This window comes from Sciurus vulgaris (assembly GCF_902686455.1).
Source record: "Sciurus vulgaris genome assembly, chromosome: 4".
Taxonomy (NCBI): Eukaryota; Metazoa; Chordata; class Mammalia; order Rodentia; family Sciuridae; genus Sciurus; species Sciurus vulgaris.
In genome coordinates, this window is record NC_136464.1 from 19,332,467 (window position 1) to 19,344,665 (window position 12,199).

Consider the following 12,199-nt stretch of genomic DNA (forward strand, 5'->3'; position numbering starts at 1 on the left):
CAGGGAGCAAAGCTCTGCAAATATCTCCATCTTAGCATGGTGAAACAGACTGGGTTTCTGTCCTACAGAACCGCAGGAGAAGTTGCCAAGTTTGTGGCAACTGGTTGCAGAAACTGTGGGAACCTAAGACAACTGTCAAAAGTAGCCTTTCACATCGAAGGTGAAGTCTAGGAGTTTTCAGGCATACAGAACCTGAGAGTTCATCCCCAGCAAAAGAGACTCTAAAGGTTGCGCTTCAGGCAGAAAGCATCCCATCACACGTGGAAGGTGAAACACGAAGAGGAAGGAAGAGCGAAGAGTAAGAAGTGCAGCAGGCGAGGTACAAATGCCCAGCGTGCAGAACCATGCATTTCACAGTGCTCTCTAAAAGTGCAGCATTAAAACACACAGCAAGGAGAGAGAGTAAGTTGGGAGAGGTTAAAGGTTTTTAGAGTGTTCCAATAACCTGGTATTACAAAATAGAAAATGAAAGTTTTTATGAACTCTAGATGATTATGATATGCATAATTTCTGGAGAAGAGAGAGTGTGTAACTTTCTAACTAGCAGAGGGGAACACAGGTAGTAAAACTACAGAGAAAAGCAAGGACTCTACCACAAAACTGCAAATGGAGGCTGGGATGGGTCAGGGGCTCGGTGGGGCTTCTGGGCACCAGGGGCTTCCCATTTGTGGACCAGTGACAGTTCCTAGATGTTTGCTTTATTTGCTAAACTCTGCATAGCTGCTCTATTTTTTGATGCATGTGTATCACTTTACAATGGAAAATAGGATTGAGAACAACCACGCATATATGTATCCTTTTCAGCTACACTCTATGTCCAGACTCTCTGTCTCAGTGTTTAGTAAATTAAAAATCCATAGATATGGTCATACAAAAACCTGCACATGGATGTTTATAACAACTTTGTTCATAATGGCTGAAACTTGAAAGCAACTCAGATGCTTTTCAGTAGGTGAGTGGATAAATAAACTGTGGTGCATCCAGACAATGAAATATTATTCAGCATTAAAAAGGAGCTGACTAGTATGCAAAGGCAGGGAGGAACATTGAATGCATAGGACTAAGTGAATGCAAACAACCCGAAAAGATTACACACCGTCACATTACCATGTGACATTCTGGAAAAGGCAAAACAGTGAAAATGGCCAGGGGTTGGTGGGAAAGGGATGAGTAGGGGAAGAACAGTGAAAATATTCTGCCGATTCTAAATGATAGCTACATGTCAGTATGCATTTGTCCAAGTCCACAGAATGTACAGCACCAGGAGTGACCTCTGCTGTAAACTATGAACCTACAAGGGTAAGTATGTGTTGATGCAGTTTCACCAATTTTAAGAAAAGTACACTCTGAGGGAGGATGTCGATAAACAGGAAGACGGCATGTGTGGGGATATATGGCAAACCTCTCTACCTTCTTCTCAATTTGGCTGTGAACCTAAAACTGCTCTAAAAAACCAAAAATGGCCTTAAGGAAAAAAAGTTTGCACACCTGTAGTCCCGGCAGCTCGGGAAGCAGAGGCAGGAGATTTCAAGTTCAAAGCCAGTGACTTGTGAGGCCCTTAGCAACTTAGCAAGACCTTGTCTCTAAATAAAAATAAATAAATTAGTTAAAAAGAATGGGAATGTGACTCAGTGGTTAAGCACCCCTGGATTCGATTCTCAGTATCAAAAAAAGAAAGAAAAAAGTATTTGCTGTGGGGGATCATTTGCTCTCTCCTTCTCTCCCAATCTCCTTTCCAAAAGCCAACATCAAAAGCGTTCTATTTGTATTTTGCAGTTTTAATGCTTTCACCAAATAAACTCTGTATTTAAACAACAACAACAAAAAATCCATAGACGGGTTCTCCAGAGACTATCTCATGCAGCTTCTAATAAGTGAATTATGATTACACCCAGTTTATGGATGATGCAACTCAAATCTAATGAAGTTAAACAATTGATCCAAAGTCATAGTGACTGCATCTAAATTGGGAATAACTTTCATGTCCATTTCTCAACAAAAAAAGCAAATTTAATTTTTACACCCCACCCCCAACCACATACACACCCTTTATATATCACAAACATCGGAAAGATTTCCCATTGTTGGTCTGCTGTACTGACATAGTCCCAGAACTAAGCCTGCAACCTTTTGCCTGACTAGTCTGCATATTTAAGAAAAACTGCCCATGGCCACAAATGTGTAAGCGCCTGTAATTAGCAGTACCCTTGCAAGACTCTCCCTTAATATTGATGCAACCATACAATTCAAGTGGCACCACAGGAGGGATGGAAAATACAGGACCCATAATCAGGCCTGGACTTGAATGTGGCTTCCCAGGGAGATGTTTGCCAAAAAAGATGCTGCTGAAACAGCAAAAAAGTACGCATTACACCACAGGGACAGCAGCATGCTAGAGAGGAACAGTCATCGCCCCAGCCCACGGAAGGGAGGAAGCCCACACAGCTTTCCCTGCTGGGGGTCACAGTGGAGGAGGGGAAGCACTAACAGTGGCAGTGGCTTAAGAAATTGGTCTGCACAGAGGTTTTAAGAAACCAACTTCATCTTAATACAAATAAATTTAAAGAGCAACTTCATTTATTACTAAGTTTCTGTATCATCTAACAAAATAAAACAACTGGCATAAAGCACAAGTTTTTCAACACTGGTCAGTGAAAACCTAGAAATTTCACACTTGCCTCTGGCAAACATCTGCATTTCCCAGGTCCCCCTGACCCTCGACTTCCGCTGCACAAACTCTATCACTTCTATGGACTTGCTGGACCTTAGTTGAACGGTTACTATTTTGATGTATGTCAACAAACTCGTAATGGAGCTAAAAAGGTACCAAGTCGAATCACTGCCTGTATTTCAGGAACCACAGTTTTCAATCAGTGTGGCCATTTTCACTAATATTATCCAAGTCACAGAGAGCCACAGGGAGTTCATTAGGCATCCCTAGAACATATCCTGCAAAACAATACTGTGACAACTGCTTGAAGCCCGTAATTTTTCAAACCACCTTGCAGGGAAAAAAGAAAAAAAGAAAAAAAAAAAAAAGAAGAAGAAGATACCAAGAAGAAATAGCAAATGAAATGTCTCTTCTCCCGAGAAAGAGGAGACAGAGGAGAAGATTAGAGTTAGGCCATGACAGAAAGAAAAGAAATTTCTTTAGAACACACAATGGAAAGAGTAAGTTGAATGAAGGCAGCGTGTTTGTGTATACCCTGATCTGATCCTGCAGCAACTGCCTCTCCAATTAGATTCTCAATAGAGTCTTTTAAAGTTCATTCCCATGGCACAAAGGGACCATTAAAGAGAATGTTCTGTCTTCCAACTGATTCTCTTGTCATCCTTTGTGCAGACAGATTTTGTAGAGACATCCTGTGCAGTTTGAAGGATCTGTCCACACACATGGGATTTAAGATCCCTCAGATCTTGGACATACTCCCTGCTGGATCGACAGCAGTGAAAACTATAGTTAAATACTCAATCGCAGTGAAAGCCATACTGCCCTCTTCTCTTTGTCTTCAAATCCCTCTCTCTGTAGGTCAAGAGGAAATGACTCCCTACATTTCACTTTTCTCATTGGGTGAATCCCATTTCACAGATGAAAAAACTCAGGCAAGCCTGTAGGTGAGGCAGGATTGCAACATCCCTTCTTCAAATCACCAGCCCGAGAGGACCACCTTGATCAAAACCCCTGCCCTCCCTAGAGACCCATCACACCCTTCCTCCTCCTCATCCCATCAGACCCACATATATTTCTTGATTTTTTTTTAATCAGGCCACTTGATTGCAGAGCAATAATGAAGACCAACAAAGCTGGTCAATATGAGCAGACGCTGTCCCAGGGGATCAAGATTCTCTGCCACTCAGTCGTGAGCATCCTTATCACTACGAGGTGCCCAGATTCACATGTCAAGGGAAACAGCAAGGTCTGGAACTTAAATGAAGTCAGGCAGGGCCTGTGAATTAAGAGGTTGGGTGAGTAAGACTTTAGTGCCCCATGATCACTTCCCTGGCCTGAACAGAGCTGTGTGCTTGTACAGCGCCCTTCCCAGGTCTTCTCCCTTCTCCGCTCCACTAGTAGTTGCCACTTCTCCCACAGAAGGAAAAGAGAGCCCGCCAGGCAGGGGAACCTGTGCATGTAATCAGTCCATCTCTCGTCTGGAATTCCAGAGCGAGAAGTCCCCGGGGTGCCACTTGGGAATGATCATGCTAAGACCAGCATCTGTCTTTGGAACTGCCTGGCAATTTCCCTGACCCAACCATGGCTCCCCTGTGGCATGCTGAGGCTGGTGGTTGCCTTGTGCTTCCTTGAAAAAAAATCTTTAAATACAAAAATATTGAGGGCTGAGGGTGTAGCTCAGTGGTAGAGTGCTTGTCTAGCATTTCCAAGGCCTTGAGATGGCACCTAGCACCACAAAAGAAAAAAATGAAATAAAAATTTAAAATATATCAAATGCTTGTGCATCTACCATTCAGAATTAACTAATGCTAACGTTTTGTCATTTTCAATATTATGGATAAGAGAGGCATCCGTGCCCCATCCTTCGCCCTCCCTCTCTTCCAGAGTCAGCATTTATGTGTATACTTCTTCTAGCCATAATATTATACTGTGCATCCACAAATAATGACATTTTAACTAAGTCAAATTTATCAAGCTTTCCATTCTGAATTGAGTTTTTAAAATATTTTCTAAGAACTGTCTTTAACTTTTACATTGACACATAATTGTACATGTTCTTGGGGTACAGTGTGGTGCTTGGCATATGTATACAATGTGCAATGATCAGACAAGGGTAATTAGGATGTCTATCACCTCAAATATTTACCCATTCAAAACGCCTCCCTACTAGTTGATTTGTAAAATACCATCAGTTACTATGGTTACCCTGCTGTCCTACAGAGCACTAGAATTTAATCCTCCTAGTTTTGTGCCATTAACCGACCTTTCTCTATCTCCTCTTTGCCACCTCCCCTCCCTGTCTCTGGTAACCATGATTCTATTCTCAACTTTTATGAGGTCAGCTTTTTTGGCTTCCACATACGAGTGAAAACATGTGGCATTTGTCTTTCTGTGCCTGGCTTTCATTTAACACAATGTCTTGCCGTCTTATCCATCTTGCCACAAATGACAGGGTTTCGTTCTTTTCTATGGATGAATAATATTCCATTGTGCATAGATACCACATTTTTTTCCATTCATAAGAAATTCTTGTTGACTCCTGAGGTCATAAAAAACATTCCACCGGGGCTATCTTCTAAAAATGTTAAAGATTTGATTTTCACATTTTGGTTTAACTGAGATTTATCTTTGTATACATTGTGAGATATAAATCTAGTATTTTTCTATAGAAATCCAGTTTTCTCAAAATGAGTCACTGAGGAGGTCAACCTTTCTCACTGGTTGATAATGCACAACTACTGCATGCTTAATTCACAATGATTATTTTCCAGTTCTCGAATTTTTTTTTCCTGATCTCCTGTTTTTCCCCCAAGAAGCATCAGATCTATTAATGTATCTTACTCTTCCAAATGAATTTTAGAATTGGTTTGGGTAATGGCAAGAGAAATCCTATTGGGATTTTAATTGAAATTGTCTTAAATGAGATGCTTTCATGTTAATGAGTTATCCCATCTATGAACATATTACCCATGAATTACACGGTCTGAAAATTTAATGAGTTTTTCCATTAAAGTCTTATGTTTTATTTAATTTACTTCTAGGTGTCCTACAGTTTAGTTGCTATTGTGAATAGTATCTTTTTCTCTACAACATTTCCTATAGGTTATTGCTATTCTATAGAAATGATATTACTTTTTTGTAGTTGACACCATATCCTGTCTTTCTGCTTACTTTTTATTATATGAAATCCTTTGAAAGTTTCTGGATTTTGAAAATATACAATCATGTCTTCATATAGCAAGAACTTTGTCTCTTATTTTCCATCCTGTTGCTTCATTTATTTTTCTTGTCTTGTTGTATTGGCAGGGCCCTCAAGCACAATGTTGAAAGCAGTGGTGATATGGATTCTGACCTTATTTCTGACTCTAATTGGGAATGCTTCTCAGGTTTTCCCAGTGAGCACGATGCTGGTCATAGGGTATCCTTCTTATGTTCTTAGATCACATCTTCCCAACTAGTAAACTTCATCATAGCAAGGTTTAAATCTCATATCTCTTCCCATCCACTGTAGCACAATACTCACCACCTGCTGGGTTCACAATAAATGTTTGTTTATATAATCCTAAACTCCATTACTGTAGTGCTGCTTGTATTGACACTTCCTGATTTTCTGACCCTGGCAAATGTGGTAGATGCTGGGGAACCATTAGGCCTGAGGGTTGTAGAATGAGTGCTGAGTACTCTTCAAGTCTGTGTGTATGTGGTGGGGGGTGCATTGTAGAGATGGTAGTGCATTTAGCTGTGCTCTAGGATTTCATGAAGAAATAGAAGGATTCTGGTTTTTAAAAAGTGAATTCTGGGGCTGGGGTTGCAGCTCAGTGTTAGAGCGCTTACCTAGCATGTGTGAGGCACTGGGTGCAATTCTCAGCACCCCACAAAATAAATAAAAAATAAAAAAGTTCATCGATGACTTTAAAAAAAAGGAATTTAAAGAAAAGTGAATTCTGCCAGGGTTGGGGATTTAATATCCCCTGAGACTGGTGATCCTTCATTGCCCTCCTTGTTTATCCCAAATGAACACGGATTATCTGGAGAGATTAACTGGTCCCCACATGGGTCACTGACTTTCAGATATAGAGGATCTGCTCCTTTGTGCAGAGCAGCGACTTCAGAGGCTAGAGGCCGCTGCTTACTCAGCTCAGCTGGAAAGATGCCACACCCTCTGGCTTCTCAGAGAGAATGCAATTCCTGGGAATGTGGCCAGCACAATCCCCCTGAGGCTGTGCACACAAAACCACCAGGAACTCCATTCAGTCCTGAGGAGAAAATGCCTGCGTGACAGAAAGCAAAGCGCCACCCAGGCTCCCTTCTTAGGCTCAAGCCTCCCCTGGCAGCTGGCTCCCTTTAGCAGGGGTGGAAACTTTGGCTGAGGTGGAAAAACACACGACTGGCCAGCTGTAGCTCACCTGCCTAAGGTGTGCAGGAGAGGAAATGACAGGGCCAGGACTCAGAGGAACTGTCACCCCCACCTGAAACTCTCCTCTGCCTTGTGCAAGCAAACAACCAGGAAGAGGGGAAAAGGAGTTATACTTCACACCAGGGTAAAATCAGATCAAGTGGAGGCAGTTTCCAATCCTCAGTTGCAGAACGTGCACAGGTCAAGTGCAGGGGTCCGTGGCACAGGGAGAACATACTCCCCTGGAAGTCAGAAGACCCAGGCTCAAGTCTCAGCCCTGCCAGCACTTGCCTTATTGTCACAAGCAACCCTTCAGCCTCTGAGTACCTCATCATGGGGACAATTACTATAGTCCAGAGTCCTCTTCCAGCATGGGCCAGACGTAAGAGACAGTCTGGTTAGTTCCTGAAAAGTCCCAAGGCCTCTGCAGGGAGTTTGCACTAAGACTAAATATGGAAAATCCCTGATGGTTGGCTGGAAGGACTGAGAGCAAGCTGTGAAAATGGGAAAAGCCATTAGCCGGGCTTTACAGAGGCACATAAAGCCTTCCCTTGTTGTGTCATAAAAAGTCGTTTATCACTTACAACCAGTCTCAAGACATACCCAGACCAGCGCAGGACAGGCAGGCATCGCTTCCACATTATTCCCACTGCCACAGCCCTGGTCAGCATTTCTGCCTGGATTATTCCAGCAGCTTTCCAATCTGTGTATTTCCTAATACCCCTTTCTCACCACTCCCAGCCCCAAATGCAGCTCCATGAAGCCACCAGAGCTGTCTTCCCAAAAAGCAAGGTGGAACACGTCACTCCTCTGCTCAAAACCATCAGGGGCTCCCATTTGCCAGGGAGTAGTCCAGACTTCTCAGAAAGGCACTCAGCCGCGCTAGCCTCCCCTTGCCCTCATCTCTCTGCAGGTCTAACATGTCAGTCACCCGCAACCCACATTTACCCAGACACATATGTACCCTTTGGTCCCTGAATCCAGGTCATGTTGGCCCTCTTCCTGTATCACTAGTGTCACAGCCTACTATCAGAATTTGCTGAACGTATGCCCCTCTTTCCCAGCAGACAAGCATCCTAGGGGGGTGAACCATGTTTTCTTCTTCTGCTCCTTCCCCACAGTGTCTTTTACACAGCAGATTTTCAGAATATAAAATGAAGGCTGAATAACAAAGAACAACCATGAAAGTATTAAAAAATGGTGAAAGAAGCCATCTACAAAAGGCCATCTACTTATGACTTCGTTTGTATGAAACATCCTGAGTAGGCAGACCCATTGAGACAGAAAGCAGACTAGTGGTTACCAGGGGGAGGGGAAGGAGGGAGTCATTGGTGAGTACAGGATCTTCTTTGCAAGTGACAAGTTTCTGAAACCAGCCAGCACTAATGGTTGCACAATACCATGGATGTACTTAATAGCATGGACCCGTACGCTGCAAGACAGGTTAAAATGGTTAATTTTATGATATGGGCATTTTATACATACACACTAAACCCAAAACCCAAAATAGAGGCAGAAAAAATATAAGTAACTAATCTAGGGGTATATAGCTCGTAAGTGTAATTAGAAATATCCAGGTTATCACTGCAATTTTAAGGCAACAGAGAGCTACCTTCCATGTCTACATGCTGCCCAAGGACAGTACATTCTTCCCAATACCTCTGGAGTGACCCAGGCCTCATAGCCCTTGTTTCTAGAAATTACCCATGTAATACCTGGCCCAAGAGCATAGCTGCCATGTGTCATTCACTGGCTGCCTGGAGTGTGCTGGTTTCAACTCCAAGGTCAGCTAGGTTGTGAGCCTGGAGGCCACAGCCTGCGTCACCGCCTCTCTGGGTCTGCTGACCAGACTGGTGTGGTAGATTCAAAAAAGCAAAGTTGAATGATGTTGATACTTTTCACAGTTTTAACTAGCATTTTAGCTGGAAAGTTCTCATGTTCTTTTGGTCGGCAAAACATAACAGTCTCCTTTTGCCAGTGATTCAATCTCAGGAAATTCCTTCTTCCCACAGACTGACTAAACCCACTGCTGCCCATTGTTTTCTCATTGATGAAGGAAAAGTTAACACCACTTTCTCCACGTATTTGCAAGAGAAAGTGTCATTTCTCCACTTCAAACACTGCATGAACATTAAAAGGTATTATAAACTGCATTATCATAGAGCAAGTTAGTAAATAAAAGTACATGAGACTACAGCTTAAAGAGTTTAAAACATGTCAAGTATAAAAGAAGTTTTATTTCACTCGAAAAAGGTGTTTTTCTTTTTAATCTATTTAAGAATTAGCAAGGGATGCCTAGATTAAAAAATCTAGCTTTCGGGGATTGGGATTGTGGTTCAGTGGTAGAGCACTTGCCTAGTACATGTGAGGTACTAGGTTTGATCCTCAACACCACATAGAAATAAGTAAAAGAAAGGTGATAGCAAGGGGCGGTGGAGGCACTAAGCAACTCAGTGAGACCCTGTCTCTAAATAAAATACAAAATAGGGCTGGGGATGTGGCTCTGTGGCTGAGTGCCCCTGAGTTCAATCCCTGGTGCCAAAAAAAGAGAAAAGTATTGTGTCCATCTACAACTAAAAAAAAAAAAAAAATTTTTAAATCTAGCTTTGGGTCTACTACTTACTTATCCCTGGAAGTGAGTTTTTCTGTCCACAGATGAGGATAAAAATGCCTTCCTGTGAGCCTCGGAGGAGTGCTGTAAGATGTAATCAAGACAAGCAAAGTCTCCTGTCAAGGGACGAGCCCTGGATATAGGGGAGACACTTGATCAGGCCCTCAGAAAGGCTGCACACAGATGTACCTGTGCATCCTGGGCACCAGGCCTCTGCTCCACTGCTGACCCACCTGACCAGCAGGTACTCTGTGTCCAGAGGGTTCTGCAGAAGTGCCCCGAGAATCTAAAGGAGTGAGAAGCCAGTGCCACTTGGCCAGAACAGTCAGAAAAGCTTTTTTAATCAACACTCAACTCTTCTTTCACACAATAATGAAAATACCAGCAATGCACACCAGGCAGGACTAATTTTTGACAGATGATTTTCATTTTTGTTGTTTTGTTTTTGCTTTCTATTCCAAAATCATCATAGACTCACATGAAGCTGCAAAAATAGTATAAAGAGAGCCCAGCTTCCCTCAATGGCTGGCACCTTGTCCAAAGTATTTGCTCTCATTTTCCCTCATTTCTCTTTCCATGGGCTTGGCTACCATGGCTTTAGTCCACTGCAATCTGAAAATATTGAATGGCAAGTTCCTGTAGAAAACAATTCACAACGTTTGAATTGTGCCATTCTGAGGAGCATGATGAAATCCTGCCCAGATCGTGAATTGTACAGTATATCCACACGGTATATACTACCTGCCTGTTCGTCACCTCATAGCAGCCTCACTTATCAGATCAGCTATGGTGATATGCAGTGCTTGTGTTCAAGTAGCCCTTATTTTACCTAATAAGGGCCTTAAAAGGCAAGAGTAGTGATGTAGGCAATTTTATTACTATTTTATTACTATTTGATTAGTAGCTGCTGTTGATCTCTTACTGTGCCTGCTAATAAACTTGATCAAAGGTATGTATGTCTAGGGGTGAAAAAAGTACGTATAGGGTTTAGTGTTGTCCATGGTTTCAGACATCTACTGTGGGTTTGGAATGTATCCCCCGTGGATAAGGGGGACTACTATAAATAAACTGAATTATCCAAACAAAGAAATTGTGATTAATACCATAAAATGAACTAAATTACAGACCTTAATTAGTGCATGCGCTGTTTTTTAAGTTGACAAAGAAAAACAGTGACGCAGAAGGTAAAGAAAGCCCTAGTATAGAATTATTTACACCATGACCATGAAATCAATACAATATGATTTCAATTGGCAGTTTATGAGTAAGCCAACATTGCTTTATTGCAATGAATATTTCTTTGTGATTGTTTCCACTGTGATCGGATGATATTTGCAGTAGAAACTGCAAGATTCCCGTGGCTTTTATGGGCATATCCAGGTGGAATTTGGTGCAGGCCTTGAAATACTCCTGGTTGCCTGAGCAATGCCACCATCTGGTGGCCAGGCCAGGAACTACGAAAGGCCTAGACAGTGGGCAGCTCTCCACTTGTGGGCCTGGAGTGATGAGTTGAGTCACCTTTAAATCTACGCCAGGAGCTGTCCTGAATATTGTAATAAAAAATGTTTTGTATTGAAAATAACCACTCCCTGGCAGATTAAAAATAAATTTTCCGAACCCCCTCCCATGAAGAGGTGAGTCTATTTCCCCATCCTTTGAATCTGGGCTGGGTTCCTGGCCGGCCTTGAAACAGAATGCACAGGAAGTGATGCTGTGCTACTGCCAAGCCTCCCCCTAGGGGGCCCTGGAGCTTCCCCAGCTGCCTCTGGACTCTGCTGCCTTGTGAACAAGCCTGGGCTGGTCTCTCTGAGAATAACACTCACATGGAGAGAAAGGGCAGGGGGCAGCTGTCTCAGCCACTTCTGAGGTCCCAGCCCTGTGGGTGAGGCCAGCAGTCTCTGAGGATCTGCTTCCCAAAGTGTCAACGAGTGAGCCCAGGCAAGATCAGCTGGTGCCAACCCAAGTTGTAACCCACAGGATCTTGAGAAATAATAAATTGCCATTGGGGCATGGCTCATAATGTAGCAGTAGACAGCAGATACACACTCTCAAATTTATGCTTAAAAAAAAAAAAACCGTTCTGGATTACAAGCTGAAGGTTTATTCTCACTATTTCAGATTAGGGGGAGGGGCACAGTACACATGGATTCTTCCAGGTGGTGAATCTTAACTGTGGCTCACATGTCGAATGGGGCATGCTCTGATGTCATCTCCAGCCCTTGCCACACGTTACCATCCATTCATTCATCGCACTAACTAAACATGTTGAAAGTCAGGTACTAAACACTAAGGACTTGACATTGAATTAGATTCGACTGTCCTTGAGGTCATGGCTATTGGCAAAGATGGGAGAGCAAATGCATCACAATGACAAAGTGTTGTTAGATTAGAACAGAGGAGTGACCTCCCTGTGGAGTAAGGGAGAAGTGTCATACTAGTCAGGACCCAATGGAGGAAAGAGAAACCACTCCGGACTTCCTTAGAACAAAGGGAATATAATCCAGGGAATATTTTGCACAGG

The 12,199-nt window shown here is 42.7% G+C and overlaps 1 protein-coding gene across 1 annotated transcript in view; it reads right to left on the reverse strand.

Annotated features, from left to right (window-relative positions):
- Positions 1-12,199, reverse strand: part of RBM20 (RNA binding motif protein 20) — a 175,803-nt gene that overhangs the window by 80,561 nt on the left and 83,043 nt on the right. The gene's annotated exons all lie outside the window — the stretch shown is intronic.